Source organism: Rhipicephalus sanguineus, chromosome 5, assembly GCF_013339695.2.
Source record: "Rhipicephalus sanguineus isolate Rsan-2018 chromosome 5, BIME_Rsan_1.4, whole genome shotgun sequence".
In the NCBI taxonomy this organism is placed as follows: Eukaryota; Metazoa; Arthropoda; class Arachnida; order Ixodida; family Ixodidae; genus Rhipicephalus; species Rhipicephalus sanguineus.
Window position 1 is genome coordinate 85,230,350 of NC_051180.1, and position 12,459 is coordinate 85,242,808.

Sequence of the window (12,459 nt, forward strand, 5' to 3'; positions counted from 1 at the left end):
CTGAAGCTTCCCCTGTAAAAAAGAGTAAGTAAAGATGCAAAAGTGAATAACATAAAAAAAGATCATTCATTGAGAAATAGACGCTACGCAAACTCAGGGTTCAACATCGTTGGTGGATGCCATAAGCAGTCATCCCTTCTGGTGCGCTAAACTTTCGCGTTCGTCAGAGAGAGAGAGAGAAAGAACTTTATTTAATGGCACCAGAAAGGTGTTTCACTCTCGCTTTTCTTCCAAGCACTTCCTGTCGATCACTTACTTCCGGTTTTCCGAATAATAAAAAAGTCTTCTAAAAATTAGAAACAGTGGGTTCTGGTTCAAGTTAAGAGTAATATTGGATACAGATGATATCGGGGCATAATTTTACTTAGGAGCCAATAAACTGTCAAAATAATAAATATTAAGCGGTTGAGTTCAATGAAGGGTTGTGAACAGCTAGGATCGTTGGGGCACCTAGCGGAGCAGATGCTCAACCTCGCACTTCTTTCTACGTGGCTTCTGATATTCGCTTCGGCAGCGCAACGAAACGCAATGTTGACCCAAAGAGCAGGCCAGGGCACACGAGCGCCGAAGTGCGGGTGCCACTATGAGACACCTAAGTCAAGAATTAGTGTGGCCTCGAAATTTTAACACGAAAATGTTTTATGCCGGAGTCCACCAAGACTTTCATGACGTATTTCCGTCACGGAAATACGTCAGCGACATAAGCGCCATCAGATGGCAAAGAAAAGAAACTATCAGAACAAGTTCCCTTGACAGGAGTCGAACCCCCGACCTCTCGGTACACGATGATGGCTGGCGGGCGTTTAGCCCACTGAGCTACCACCAAACATATAACGGAGGCTACACGAAGGCGCCTTTTGACGCGATAGCGTTTGAGAGCTCGTGTCGCAGAAATTCCGATGTCGGCGTCGGCGTCGTTGGTTGTGAGCGAAAAATCGTACGTGACCGAAAAATCGAGAAAGATGCAAATAAAATAAACAATAAGAATATTCGGTCCCATTCAGGATCGAACCCGGGCCGCTTGCGTGGCAAGCAGGTGTCCTACCACAAAGCCACGATGCTGCTCGCCACTGCTATGGAAAAACAAAACACTACATAAAAGCCATGTAGTGCAAGGAGTCTCCTTTACGCGTTTAATGTTGCATGGCAAAAGCGGACAGTCGCAAAACGCGACGCTTGACTGCATCAACTGTTTCAGTGCAATTTTCGTGTGTGAAAAACTTTGAAGTACACAGGCATGTGAAGACTAACTTCACATCTTTCGCACTCTCATCGGCTCTCGGACTTGTTGCCGTTTGCCTTGCAAACTAAGCACAGCCTTGAGGGATTCTTTATTTTGCTCGGCAGGTGTCACAATGAAACTGAGCCCATTCGGCGATGTGTAGGCGCATTGGCGAGGCCATCAAACTATGTTTCTTGCGCCGCCATGCTTTGAAAAAGCCGGTATAGTGCACCTATCGCCGTTAAAAACACATAACATGCAAACAGCTTCAGCAATGGACAACTATGTCCATCTAGCGGAAAAAATATCAAACAGCAAACATTAGATAATGTGCTGCCATCTCTGAGACATTGTGAAAAACATGTCTCGACTACGAAGTGCCCCACACTGCACAGTTTGCTCATCTATGAGTGCTGGCGGGTCATTCATGTCAAGTAGTCGCTCTCATGTCAGGGTTGTCTTGGCGACGCTGACGCTTGGCCTCCGCTTCCCGAACTTGAAGTTCTGCGTCATTTTGGCGTCGTTGACGCCTGTGATCGGCTCCCCGCGCTCGTAGTTATGGATCCATATCATGGCGACGGCGCTTCATTTCAGCTTCCCTGGCTCTCAGCAAGGCATCGTCATGGCGTTGTTGGCGTTTGACGTCCGCTTTCTTGGCTTGACCACGCCACACGCGCGCGTGTGTGTGTCTGTGTGCGCGTGCGTATGTGTACAACAACACACATTAATAAGTATGCACTTAGTGGCTGAAGTGCGCACTAGGGGCCGGATTTCGCTATCGCGTTCAACTCTTAAAGGTACTGTCTACCGTCCTCCATCGCTTTTCTGTTTTGTACCGCAATAGAAAGCGTACCGTCTGAACTGTCCAACCTTGCAGCGGTTTCTCTGGAAAGTGAGTAGAAATTTTTAAAACAGAATTTTTCGATCTGCGTTCGGTCGTCTTCCATTGGCGTGAAACATGCCCACAACACTGGTTGGTCGACGCGATGACGATTGTAGTGCCGGTAAAAATTAAAATCGAAAGCACATGTGACTTCTATAGGATTACTTTATTTTCGCTGTACCCTATTGTAATGAATGTAACAGTCGTTTTCAGCGCGCTAGCGGTTAAATCAAGCCTTATTATACGATTACAGAACACTTTTCCACTGTAATCGCAGTCTATGCGTTTATTTTAGCACTGCTGTCGCAATCCAAGCCAAGTCAATTCATCAAAACGAGACGATAAATGCGCGCCTTCACAGCGCAACACATGCGAGACATCCTAGCAACAATACAGCGGCACAGTATGACCAGCGCTAGGGTGGCTACCAGCGCGGAGACCTGCATGGCATAGCGCATGATCTGAAGCAAACGAAATCGAAGACGGCGCCGCAAGCAGCACCACCGGGTGCATTTTTGAATGCGTGAGGAAAAGAGAAAGAGGGGGAAGCGTAGGAAAGGAGAGGGCGATACATATCACGTACTGTCGCAGCGCATTGTCTTTAGGGAGCCTTCATGTGTGCACGCCCCCTCCGTTTTAGGGGCGAAGCTCCTTATAGCGGCACCCGTTCGTCCCCGTCGTAGTGCGTAACCAGTCTTAACGCTAGTACCAGATCTTGACCTCCAAGGTGGTGCCGGGAGATTTCTCCTGTGCGTTGTTGAACAATAAAAAATTCGCAGCGTGCGCGTTAACTAAAAGCCGACTTCTTCTGTCTCTCGTTCCCCATTAGCAGCCATTGGCATGTTCCAGTAGGAAACGTTAGTAGAAGTAGAAGTGTAAGTGTTAGCTAAAAGCCGACTTCTTCTGTCTCTCATTCCCCATTAGCAGCCATTGTTTACCTCCAAGGTAGTGCCGGGTGAGATTTCTCCTGTGCGTGATTAAACAATAAAAATTCACAGCGTACAGAAGTGCGCATATAAGGTTCCTCCTTCAAAGAATAAAGTATCAGTTGCAGTTCGGCGCTTCGTCCTGTGTTTTCTTCTGTTGTCCCCGTCTTTGTGCACTGTAGCCTTTAAGCTGCAATACCAACTAGCCCACCAAGCCATAAATGTAAAATTAAAGTGAGCTGCAAGTCGCCATGACTCTCATCGACCCTTTAGTATAAAACCGGCCCGATCTCACGTCGTTGATGATGTACTGGGCGTGAAGCTGAGAGACGCCGCCGCCAAGATCCTGCCGTACGAGAGCTTTGCCCCGCTCATCATCATTCACCCCGTGGATATGCTGTGGAATTTTTTAAGACTGGTTACACACTACTACGGGACGAACGGGTGCCGCTATAAGGAGCTTCGCCCCTAAAAACTGTTTTGCCTCCGGAATTAGCTCCGGCGATGCGCCGTTGCTAGGACCGTCCCATTTGGCGCGTTTCTGATCGGAGCAGTGTAATTTCGTCAACGCTTTAACACACCACCAGATGGTGCATTTAGCCCAAGCCTCGCTCATAGCATCCATCTATATCGAAAAATAGCTCTGCGAGGCACTCCTCGCTGTCGCACCGCGTTCCCCGCTCGTGCTGTGAGAATTAAAGGCCGTGGATAGAGGGAAGACACGACGCTCGTCGCGTTTCTCTTCGCGTTTCACGACGATTTGAATGAGTGCATATTGGGTATCAGTGTTTACTATGTGCTTGTTGATGCTATCTTTGCGCGGAATTCACAATACCCAGTGTCCAGATATCTTGACAACTTCAGCGTTAGTCGTCGGTACGGAGATGTGCCACTAGGCATCGACATGGGTGCGTCCACATCAAGCGGTGTTATATCTGTCAAACAACAATGGACATTGTACAAGCTCTCATATACCACTGCACTATAAACAATCAACTACATCTATGACGACGCGTTTCACTTTCGTGTTATACCGATTCCTATGACGGAGGGATCACCCATCTTTTTTGAGTAAAAATTCACCAACGATTACGTTACTGCGTAGTGCGAATTCTGAGCGCGGCTTCCTGTTGGGGCAACGCCAACTGTGTTTGAAGCTTTGGCTATCCGCAGTTGTATTATTGTAACATTCGTTACATATTGCCAGAGAAACTGCCAGCGCTCGAGTGCTACGCACACCACTCCGTGCATTTCAGGCGTCGCGAACCAAGCGAAACGCCGACAGCTCCGTTAAGACCAGAGTGTCGGAACGGAACGAAAACCGAAAACGAAAAACGAAAAAAACGATATTTTTTACCGGAACAAAAACGTAACCGAAACATTATTTATTATTTCGTTCCGGAGTGAAACCGAAATTTTTTAATCGTTTTTCGGTTCACGAGAAAATTTCGCAATCCGGAACAACTGAGCTCATGCAATGTAAGCATATCTCAGGGTATAGTATTAGCGCGTACCTCAGACGGGAATTCCAGAGCCAAGATATGTTGAAATTGTGCGAAAAACGAAAACAGTGGCAACCAGAGATGATTATATTAACGCAAGTGGACTTTTGCGCGCCTGTCAAGCAGGCCAAAGTGGAGAGGGCATTGTCGGCGCTGAAGTTTGTTACAGCGAAAGCTGCTATTAGATCACAACAGCCGATTTTGGCGCCATAGTTGTCCGCCGCCGCCGGTGTACGTGACCGCTATCGCGTGATATAAGAAAAAATTAAATGAGAAACAAATTTCTAGGATCCGCGCCCTCTGCGTGGCAGTCGCATCTTCCACCACAGTGTCACGCTGGTGCTTATAACTCCATCGCAAAAATGACTCTATACAGGCGTCATGTCGGGCAAGGAATCGCGTTAACATATGTAATATAGCGTTGCAGAAGAGTAAAATAACAACCATGCAGTCATCACACAATGCTAATAGCGCAAAGAGTGTGCTTCCCACCAGTGTTGCGGAGTTGCCAATTCCTGAATTGGAATGACTCCGGAATCATTCCATTTTCGCGACCCCGGAATGGAATGGCGACAACGCTCGGAGGAATGGGAATGGGAATGGAATTACGTCTTTTTCCGAAAATAGAGGATATTTTTGTCTACGTGCTGTTTATCAAACTTCAAACGTTAGTAAGTCAGAGCCTCTCAAATTAACACTAAAGCAGTATTCTTAAAATGGCTTGGCTGATTACAAACACGGTACATTTATAAGCAACGCGCCTACTACAAACAGAGGCATAAGTTAGTGTACAAACAAATGCATTATCCCAGCAGATACCGAAGGCAGAAACAAATTACCCGTGCGCGTTGGTTCCCACTGATACCCCCACACGAAAGTGGCGAATACTCTATGCACAACCTGATCTTTATCTCACGAGCAGTTTAGTACCTGACACACGTAAATAACCTTTGCGACAAGGAAGACATTGCATACCTGCGCACAGGCGAACACAGAAAGTTCTCCTCACCCCATCCATGCTTGCGAGGCGCGCTTGACAAGCGTGAGTGCTGACGGGCAGTGCGGCCCAGTGTTCCGTATTCGATGCAAATGCGCTTTTGTCAGCATAAAAATACGCTATTTCGTCATTTTAGCATTAACAGATTTAAGCTTAAACAATATCGAAACACCACCATTCGTTCAAACATGTTCCCCGGAATGGAATTGGAATGGAATGCAGGCGCCCATTCCGCAACACTCCTTCCCACCCACTGCAAAGTGCTCAGCCATCATTCTTCATTGTCAGCCACAGCACAAAGTGCAAATAATGCCTTACAGATGTGTAGCGGGTACTGCGATTCTCCGAAGAATGACGAAAAATGGCGTAGTGGGAACTTCGCTACTTCAGAAAAATTGCGACAATTTATGGCGTAGTGGGTACCTTGCATGTCTACTTGTATTAGTTGCCCCAAGAGATAACAATGGGCTCTAAGAAGCCCGCTCTTCTACCTTTGCTGTGACTGTGCTGCGTGTTCCGCGTAGGCATGGCAATCATTTTATCAGAACAGCGGTCTCGCACATCAGAGAGTACACTCAATGACGTGCTGCTTCTGATATCGTGAACACTCCCTTGACACAAAGCATTAAGACAACTAAAAAAATTCGTATTTGTCTTGTGAGAAAATAAATACCATGACTTTGAAATGAATACTGGTTTGTGCTAGTTGGTAGGAGTTCGTGGTACAGTTACTTCCGCTCCTCTGAAGAACGTGTTTTACCCTTGTCCCACTTTCTTAAGAGTAGGGCAAGTAACTACATGATGAATCGAATGTTTTTTATGATTGCGTTACCTTTTTCATACTTTTTTTTTCATACAAAAGAAAAAAAAACCGTTACGAACCGTTATGGAACGTTTTTTTTTTCGTTCAGGAACAGAAACGGAACGGAACTTTTTGCGGTGGAACGAAACTAAAACCGAAACGAAAAACATTTCGTTCCGACACCCTGGTTAAGACAAGCGAAACCAGCCGCAGTGCACATTCCCGCCCTGCATGCGCACGAGCGGACCAGATTACATCCCATTCAAGAATCCCTGGCTCTTCATTTCACCGTTCACAAGGCGGTCCTAATGAAGGGGAGACGAAGTCCGCACTTCAACACCATATACGCCTTATGACATCAATAAAACAACATTGTATATACTGTACACACGTGTTTGTCACGCATTTGCATGCTCGAGTGGGCAATGTACGGGAGATTCACGGTTATCCGAATGATCTCCGGTGCTTCGCCCACTCATCATCATTCCCTTCGTGGATACGCGTGAATTCTTTCGTCCTTGTTTGCTCTATCGGTTACGCCGACGCCAACGGTGACGCCGCTGAACGCTCTAAAAATATGGCTGTTGGGGCTAGAGGGTCTCAGTCCAGGATTCAAGTGGCCACCGCCACGCACCAGGTCTGGTCGTGGACTCGAAGGCTCAGCTAAGGTCGAGGACGCGAGTTCGATTCCCGGTCCCGGCGGCCGCATTTCGATGAGGGCGAAATGCAACTCCCGTGTACCGACACTTAGGTGGACGTCAAACACCGGGTGATCAGAATTATTCCGGAGGCCCCCACTACGGTGTACCTCATAACATAGCGGATATAGCGGTTTTGGCGCGTAAAACAGCATGCGCTCTACGAAAAAAATGGAGTAGTTGGCGGGTATTTCTGCCACACAGCCATAATCGTCGCGCGGTCCCGGAACTTCCCGGTTACGAATGGTGGGCGCACTATGAGCTTGACAAGGCATTTTTGATAGCAAACTGGCGAGAGCAAGGTTTTCAAAAAGGAATGGCGAGCAAGCCAGATGACGAATATAGTTGTGTGGCAAAAATACTTCGCAAATACTTGATATTTTATTAGAGTGTAAGTGCTCTGTAGCTTTGTCAAAATTTGAAGGGGTCTCGCGGCTTCGGTTCAATTACTCACCAAGCGCCACTGTACAGGTCATTTTCATTCTCGTTGCTGCCAGCCCACACGATCAGACATGGATGACGTTGAAGACGACGAACCTACATGGAGTAAGAAGTGCATAACTGTTAATCGCTGTTCGTACGTCCACCAATATCTGAAGTGAACGCACGGACAAGCGTAGGTATATAAGACCACGATTTGCACGTTTTAATTTCATTTTATCGAATTTAATAAACCTTGCGCACTTTCCAGGATGTCTAATTGTTTTCGTGCCATCTTCGGCCCCCAGGTAGTCCGTATCTCTAGAAAGAAATCATGTAACACGTATGGCGTATATCCAAAAATCTCGTACGAACGCATAAAATTCATATGTACTGGATTGGATATGTGTCATATGAGGGTTTCTTTTTTGTCTTTCTTATAGGGATGGATTCAAGTTTCATGGGCAGTTCCCACTGGAGGAACCAACCGAATAAAAAAAGAACAACCGTTAACAACGTCAGGTCGCTGAGTATGTGACATTGGTTCTGCGGTGCGATTCATTCACAATAAAAAGCCGCCTAAGGTTACTAATGTCCGGCTAGAGTCCGGCGACTGTTTGTGTGTGCCCTCTATTTTGTATTGTGTCGTGATTTACGCTTTCTTTTTAATACGAAAGTGTTTTCTGCCGGGGTCAACCATGGCTCCACTGACGCAGTTCCGTCACGGATATGACGTTGTAAAATATAAAGACCAACATATGGCAAAGAACTAGAAGAAAACGTTCCGTCACCGGCAGTCGAACTTACGACCCCTCGATCCCCAGCGGGCAGCGCGAAACGACTCCGCCACAGACGGCACGTTCTTAGTCATACTAAAGGCGTGCTATTTTTATACACCATTTGCCGGTAGCGGTACTAAGAGATCGGGGTACATCAGCGTGTTTTCGTTGTCACTAGCGAGATGGCGCGAAGGGCGCGAAGGGCGCGCTTTAGAGGTCATCGCCCAAGGCGTTGAGATGCGCGTACGCCTCTATATACAGGGCGTGGTCGCTCGTGCGCGCGCGCTTATCTTGTACGTTTTGCGCTCTCACCGCAAGTTTGCGTTGAAGTTACTGAGAGCACGAATATCACTTCGCTCACTGCAACGGCCGCTTTTGCGATAGGAGTGCGCTGCTCACAAACAAATAAGTTACAACTGTGACAGTTTGCGCTCATCCTGTGTATACTTGTGCGTTCGTTTCGTGCGTCGTCCTCTGTATTTGACCAGCGCGCTTTAACTATCGAGCTGTGACAATTGTTCGCGCTCATCCTGTGTATGTTCGTTCCGTGCGTCCTTTCTGCTTGAGCAGCGCGTTGCAAGTTTCGAGCTGCTTGCCGTTCTTCGCGTGGCATTACAACGTGTTGCTATAGACCAGAACACAGCGAATTCCATGCGCATCGCCATATTTGCATCGCGCGTCGCGCCATCTATCGCATACCCGACGAAACAACATGCGCGGGCTGCCACGCCAGCAGACGCTACACAGAGCAAACGTGAAACTCCCGAAACTCAGCCCGTCGGAGAGCGTGTTTCGCGTCTTTTCTTGCCTGGACGTTTTCGCTGATTTTATTGGAACATCAAGAACATCTTGCTCATGCAAGTCCACAATGTATACAGTACGTGCTGATTGGGCTGCGGAAGCAACCTCGTCAGATACGTACGCTGTTACATTTCTAAAAACATGTCCTCGCTGTACGCGTGAATCGTAATTGCAGTGCAGCTCGCGAAAGAGTGAAACGATGTTTTGTTGCCCCATATTAGAAGTTGTGCACAAAGTTTTGTGAAAGCGCATCATTTCAGCATGCATCGCGTAATAATTAGAGTACGCTTTACGGGTAGTTTCGCGAAGCGTAATTTTTGTTTCACGAGCGCTCTTACAATAATGCGTCTTGCTCACAAAAGCGTGCTATCAGAGAGTATAACCTGCACTATCATTCAGCGATTCCTTTTGGAAGCTACCTGCGCGATTTTATTCTTGTAACGATGGTGCTTTACAAGCGAAACTGTGCTACTCTTAGTTAAGCCGGTTAGCTACGCCTGCGACGTAAAGGACACTGGCGCGAGTACTGTTTACTTACGTGCCAATATATGTATTATGTGCAGCTGGATGCTTCGTGTCCAAATAAATTTGGGGACATCAAACACTGAAATGAAAGCACGAAATTCTGGCCAGCTGTTGAGCACCGTGCCATTTATTACCTTTTGAAGACGAAATATCGAAGGCGTGGATGCCATCAAAAGCACTAAAGCTTAATACTACGTTGAAAGTGGCAAAGCATGCTGATTGCTTGTGCTTGAAAGCACTACCTTGCACTAGATTTTCGTCAAAGGAAACGCTCAAAGGTATGAAGTGCACCCCCACACAAAGCTCGCGCCTGCCTTCAACCCAGCTGCGTGTCGCGCAAATTAGGTTGGCAAAATGAAATAGGTGGGCAATACTGCAGAATACACGCAGTTAGTGTACTTACTCGCGCATTTTCACTCGACTCCTAGTTTTTTTTTGCTTGAATCACAGTTATCCACTCGCGGCGAAGCTGAAAACGCCGCACCGGCACTATTTCTGTCGCGCGTCGTAATCGTCGCAGACAACGCTATTATCCTGTTGTTGCGCTGCTTGTTTTGGCATCCAAAGACGACACAGTAGTGCCCAGACGAGCTCTTATACGCTGAAGCGGCGTGAACGAGCACTTTTTTGCACTTTAAAGCCTCAGAACTGCAGCTTGCCCTGTTTACTTGGTGCAGCCCGCGCGCACCTTGGCAGCCCGGTCAGCCCGGCGTCTGGGTGCGAGAGTATCCGCTCGGCTCGCCAGCAGCCTGGGTGCGAGACAGGCGTGCTCTGGTGTATAGCATTTATTCCTTCGCCCTCTGGGCGAAACAATGCACAAGAAACGCTCAACTACGTCTGTGAAGACACGTTTTACTTTCGTGTTATAACGATTCCTATGACAGAGCTAGGGATCAGCCATGTTTTTTTTTTTTTTTGCTTCAAACATGAATCATCTTGCCCAGAAATTCACGCTTCTCAAATTACTCCGGCGCTGGAAAGAGTCGAACCCCCTATAATAGATATTCAGATAATCTTCTCTAAATGTATACTCTTGGACGGATATCACGCTTGAGTGGTTCTCACGTCTCATCGTAGGAGCCATTTCGCACTTATTTCTATAGGTGATCTGCTAAACTTCTTCGAAACGACCACCGTGAGAAGCCACTATTAAATGCGAAGCATTTCTTAGCGAACTTCTGCGACTTTGAGCGTATCTATCTATCTATCTATCTATCTATCTATCTATCTATCTATCTATCTATCTATCTATCTATCTATCTATCTATCTATCTATCTATCTATCTATCTATCTATCTATCTATCTATCTATCTATCTATCTATCTATCTATCTATCTATCTATCTATCTAATCTAGCCGCCTACGACTTTGTGCTCTCCTGGCCGTTTCGTTAATCGGATGTATACCAAAATTGGTGTCATAACTTGGTCTTATTACGAACGTAAATGACAGGTCGTATCATGAAAATCATGACACGCATGTCATGAACAGCATGATTTACATTCCACGGCCTTTGGGCTCCCTGGCCGTTCCGTTAATCGGATGTATACCAAAATTGGTGTGTCATAACATGGCCTTATCACGAACATAAATGACAGGTCATATCATGAAAATCATGACACGCATGTCATGAACAGCATGATTTACATTCCACGGCCTTTGGGCTCTTGCGGCCGTTCCGTTAATTCCATATATACCAAAATTGGTACGGCGTGACAACAGTTCATGACGAACATAATGACAGGTCCTAACATGCAAACTATGACGCGCATGTCATGTGCAGCATGATTTACATGACATGGTCTCGGGGCGCTCGCGGCCGTTTAAATGAAGGGATACGAAAACTGGTATGACGACATATTTCTGTATGACGAACATAACTGACACGTGGTAACATGAAAATCATGATTTGCATGTCATGTTGACATGATTTACATGCCACGCTCATGGCGCACTCACGGCCGTTTCGCTAGATTGATATACACCAAAATTGGTATTGTGCGATGTGACTTTATGAAGAACATGAATAACAAGTGGTAGCATTAAAACCATGACATCCATGACATGTATGTCATGATTTACATGCCACGCTCGTGGTGCGTTCGCGTCCGTTTCGCTTGCGTGATATACACCAAAATTGGTGTTACGCGACACGACTGTATGACGAACGTAAGTGAGACGTGGTAACATGATAATCATGACATGCAAGTCATGTACGACCTGATTTACATGCCACGGTCATGATGCGCTAGCGGCCGTTTCACTAGACTGATATACACCAAAATTGGTATTGCGCGATGTGACTGTATGAAGAACATGAATAACAGTTGGTAAGATGAAAACCATGACATGCATGTCATGTATGTCATGATTTATTTGCCACGCTCATGATGCATTCGCGGCCGCTTCGCTAGCTTGATGTAACCAAAATTGGTATTGCGCGAAGCGACTGTATGACGAAGGTAAATAAGACGTGGTAACATGAAAATCATGACATGCATGACATGCACGACATGATTTACATGTCATACTCATGACGCACTCGTGCCGTTTCGCTTGCTTGACATACACCAAAATTGGTATTGCGCGACGCGACTGCATGACGAACGTAAATGAGAGGTGGTAACATGGAAATCATGACATGCAGGTTGTGTATGTCATGATTTACATGCCGAGCTCATGGTGCACTCGCGGCCATTTCGCTCCTTTGATATACACCAAAATTGGTTTTACGCGGTGTGACTGTATGACGAACATAAATGAGAGGTCTTAACATGCGAATCATGTTATGCATGTCATGTACGGTATGATTTACATGCCACTGTCATGGTGCGCTTCCGGCCGTTTTGTTAATGTGACATATACGATAATTGGTATGGCATGACAAGAGTGCGTGATGAACA

The 12,459-nt window shown here is 46.5% G+C and overlaps 2 protein-coding genes across 2 annotated transcripts in view; one reads left to right on the plus strand and one right to left on the minus strand.

Annotated features, from left to right (window-relative positions):
- The window catches only part of LOC119394783 (beta-mannosidase-like), a 163,995-nt gene that overhangs the window by 130,839 nt on the left and 20,697 nt on the right, over window positions 1–12,459 (minus strand). The gene's annotated exons all lie outside the window — the stretch shown is intronic.
- The window catches only part of LOC119393937 (uncharacterized), a 635,915-nt gene that overhangs the window by 49,028 nt on the left and 574,428 nt on the right, over window positions 1–12,459 (plus strand). The window lies entirely within an intron of this gene.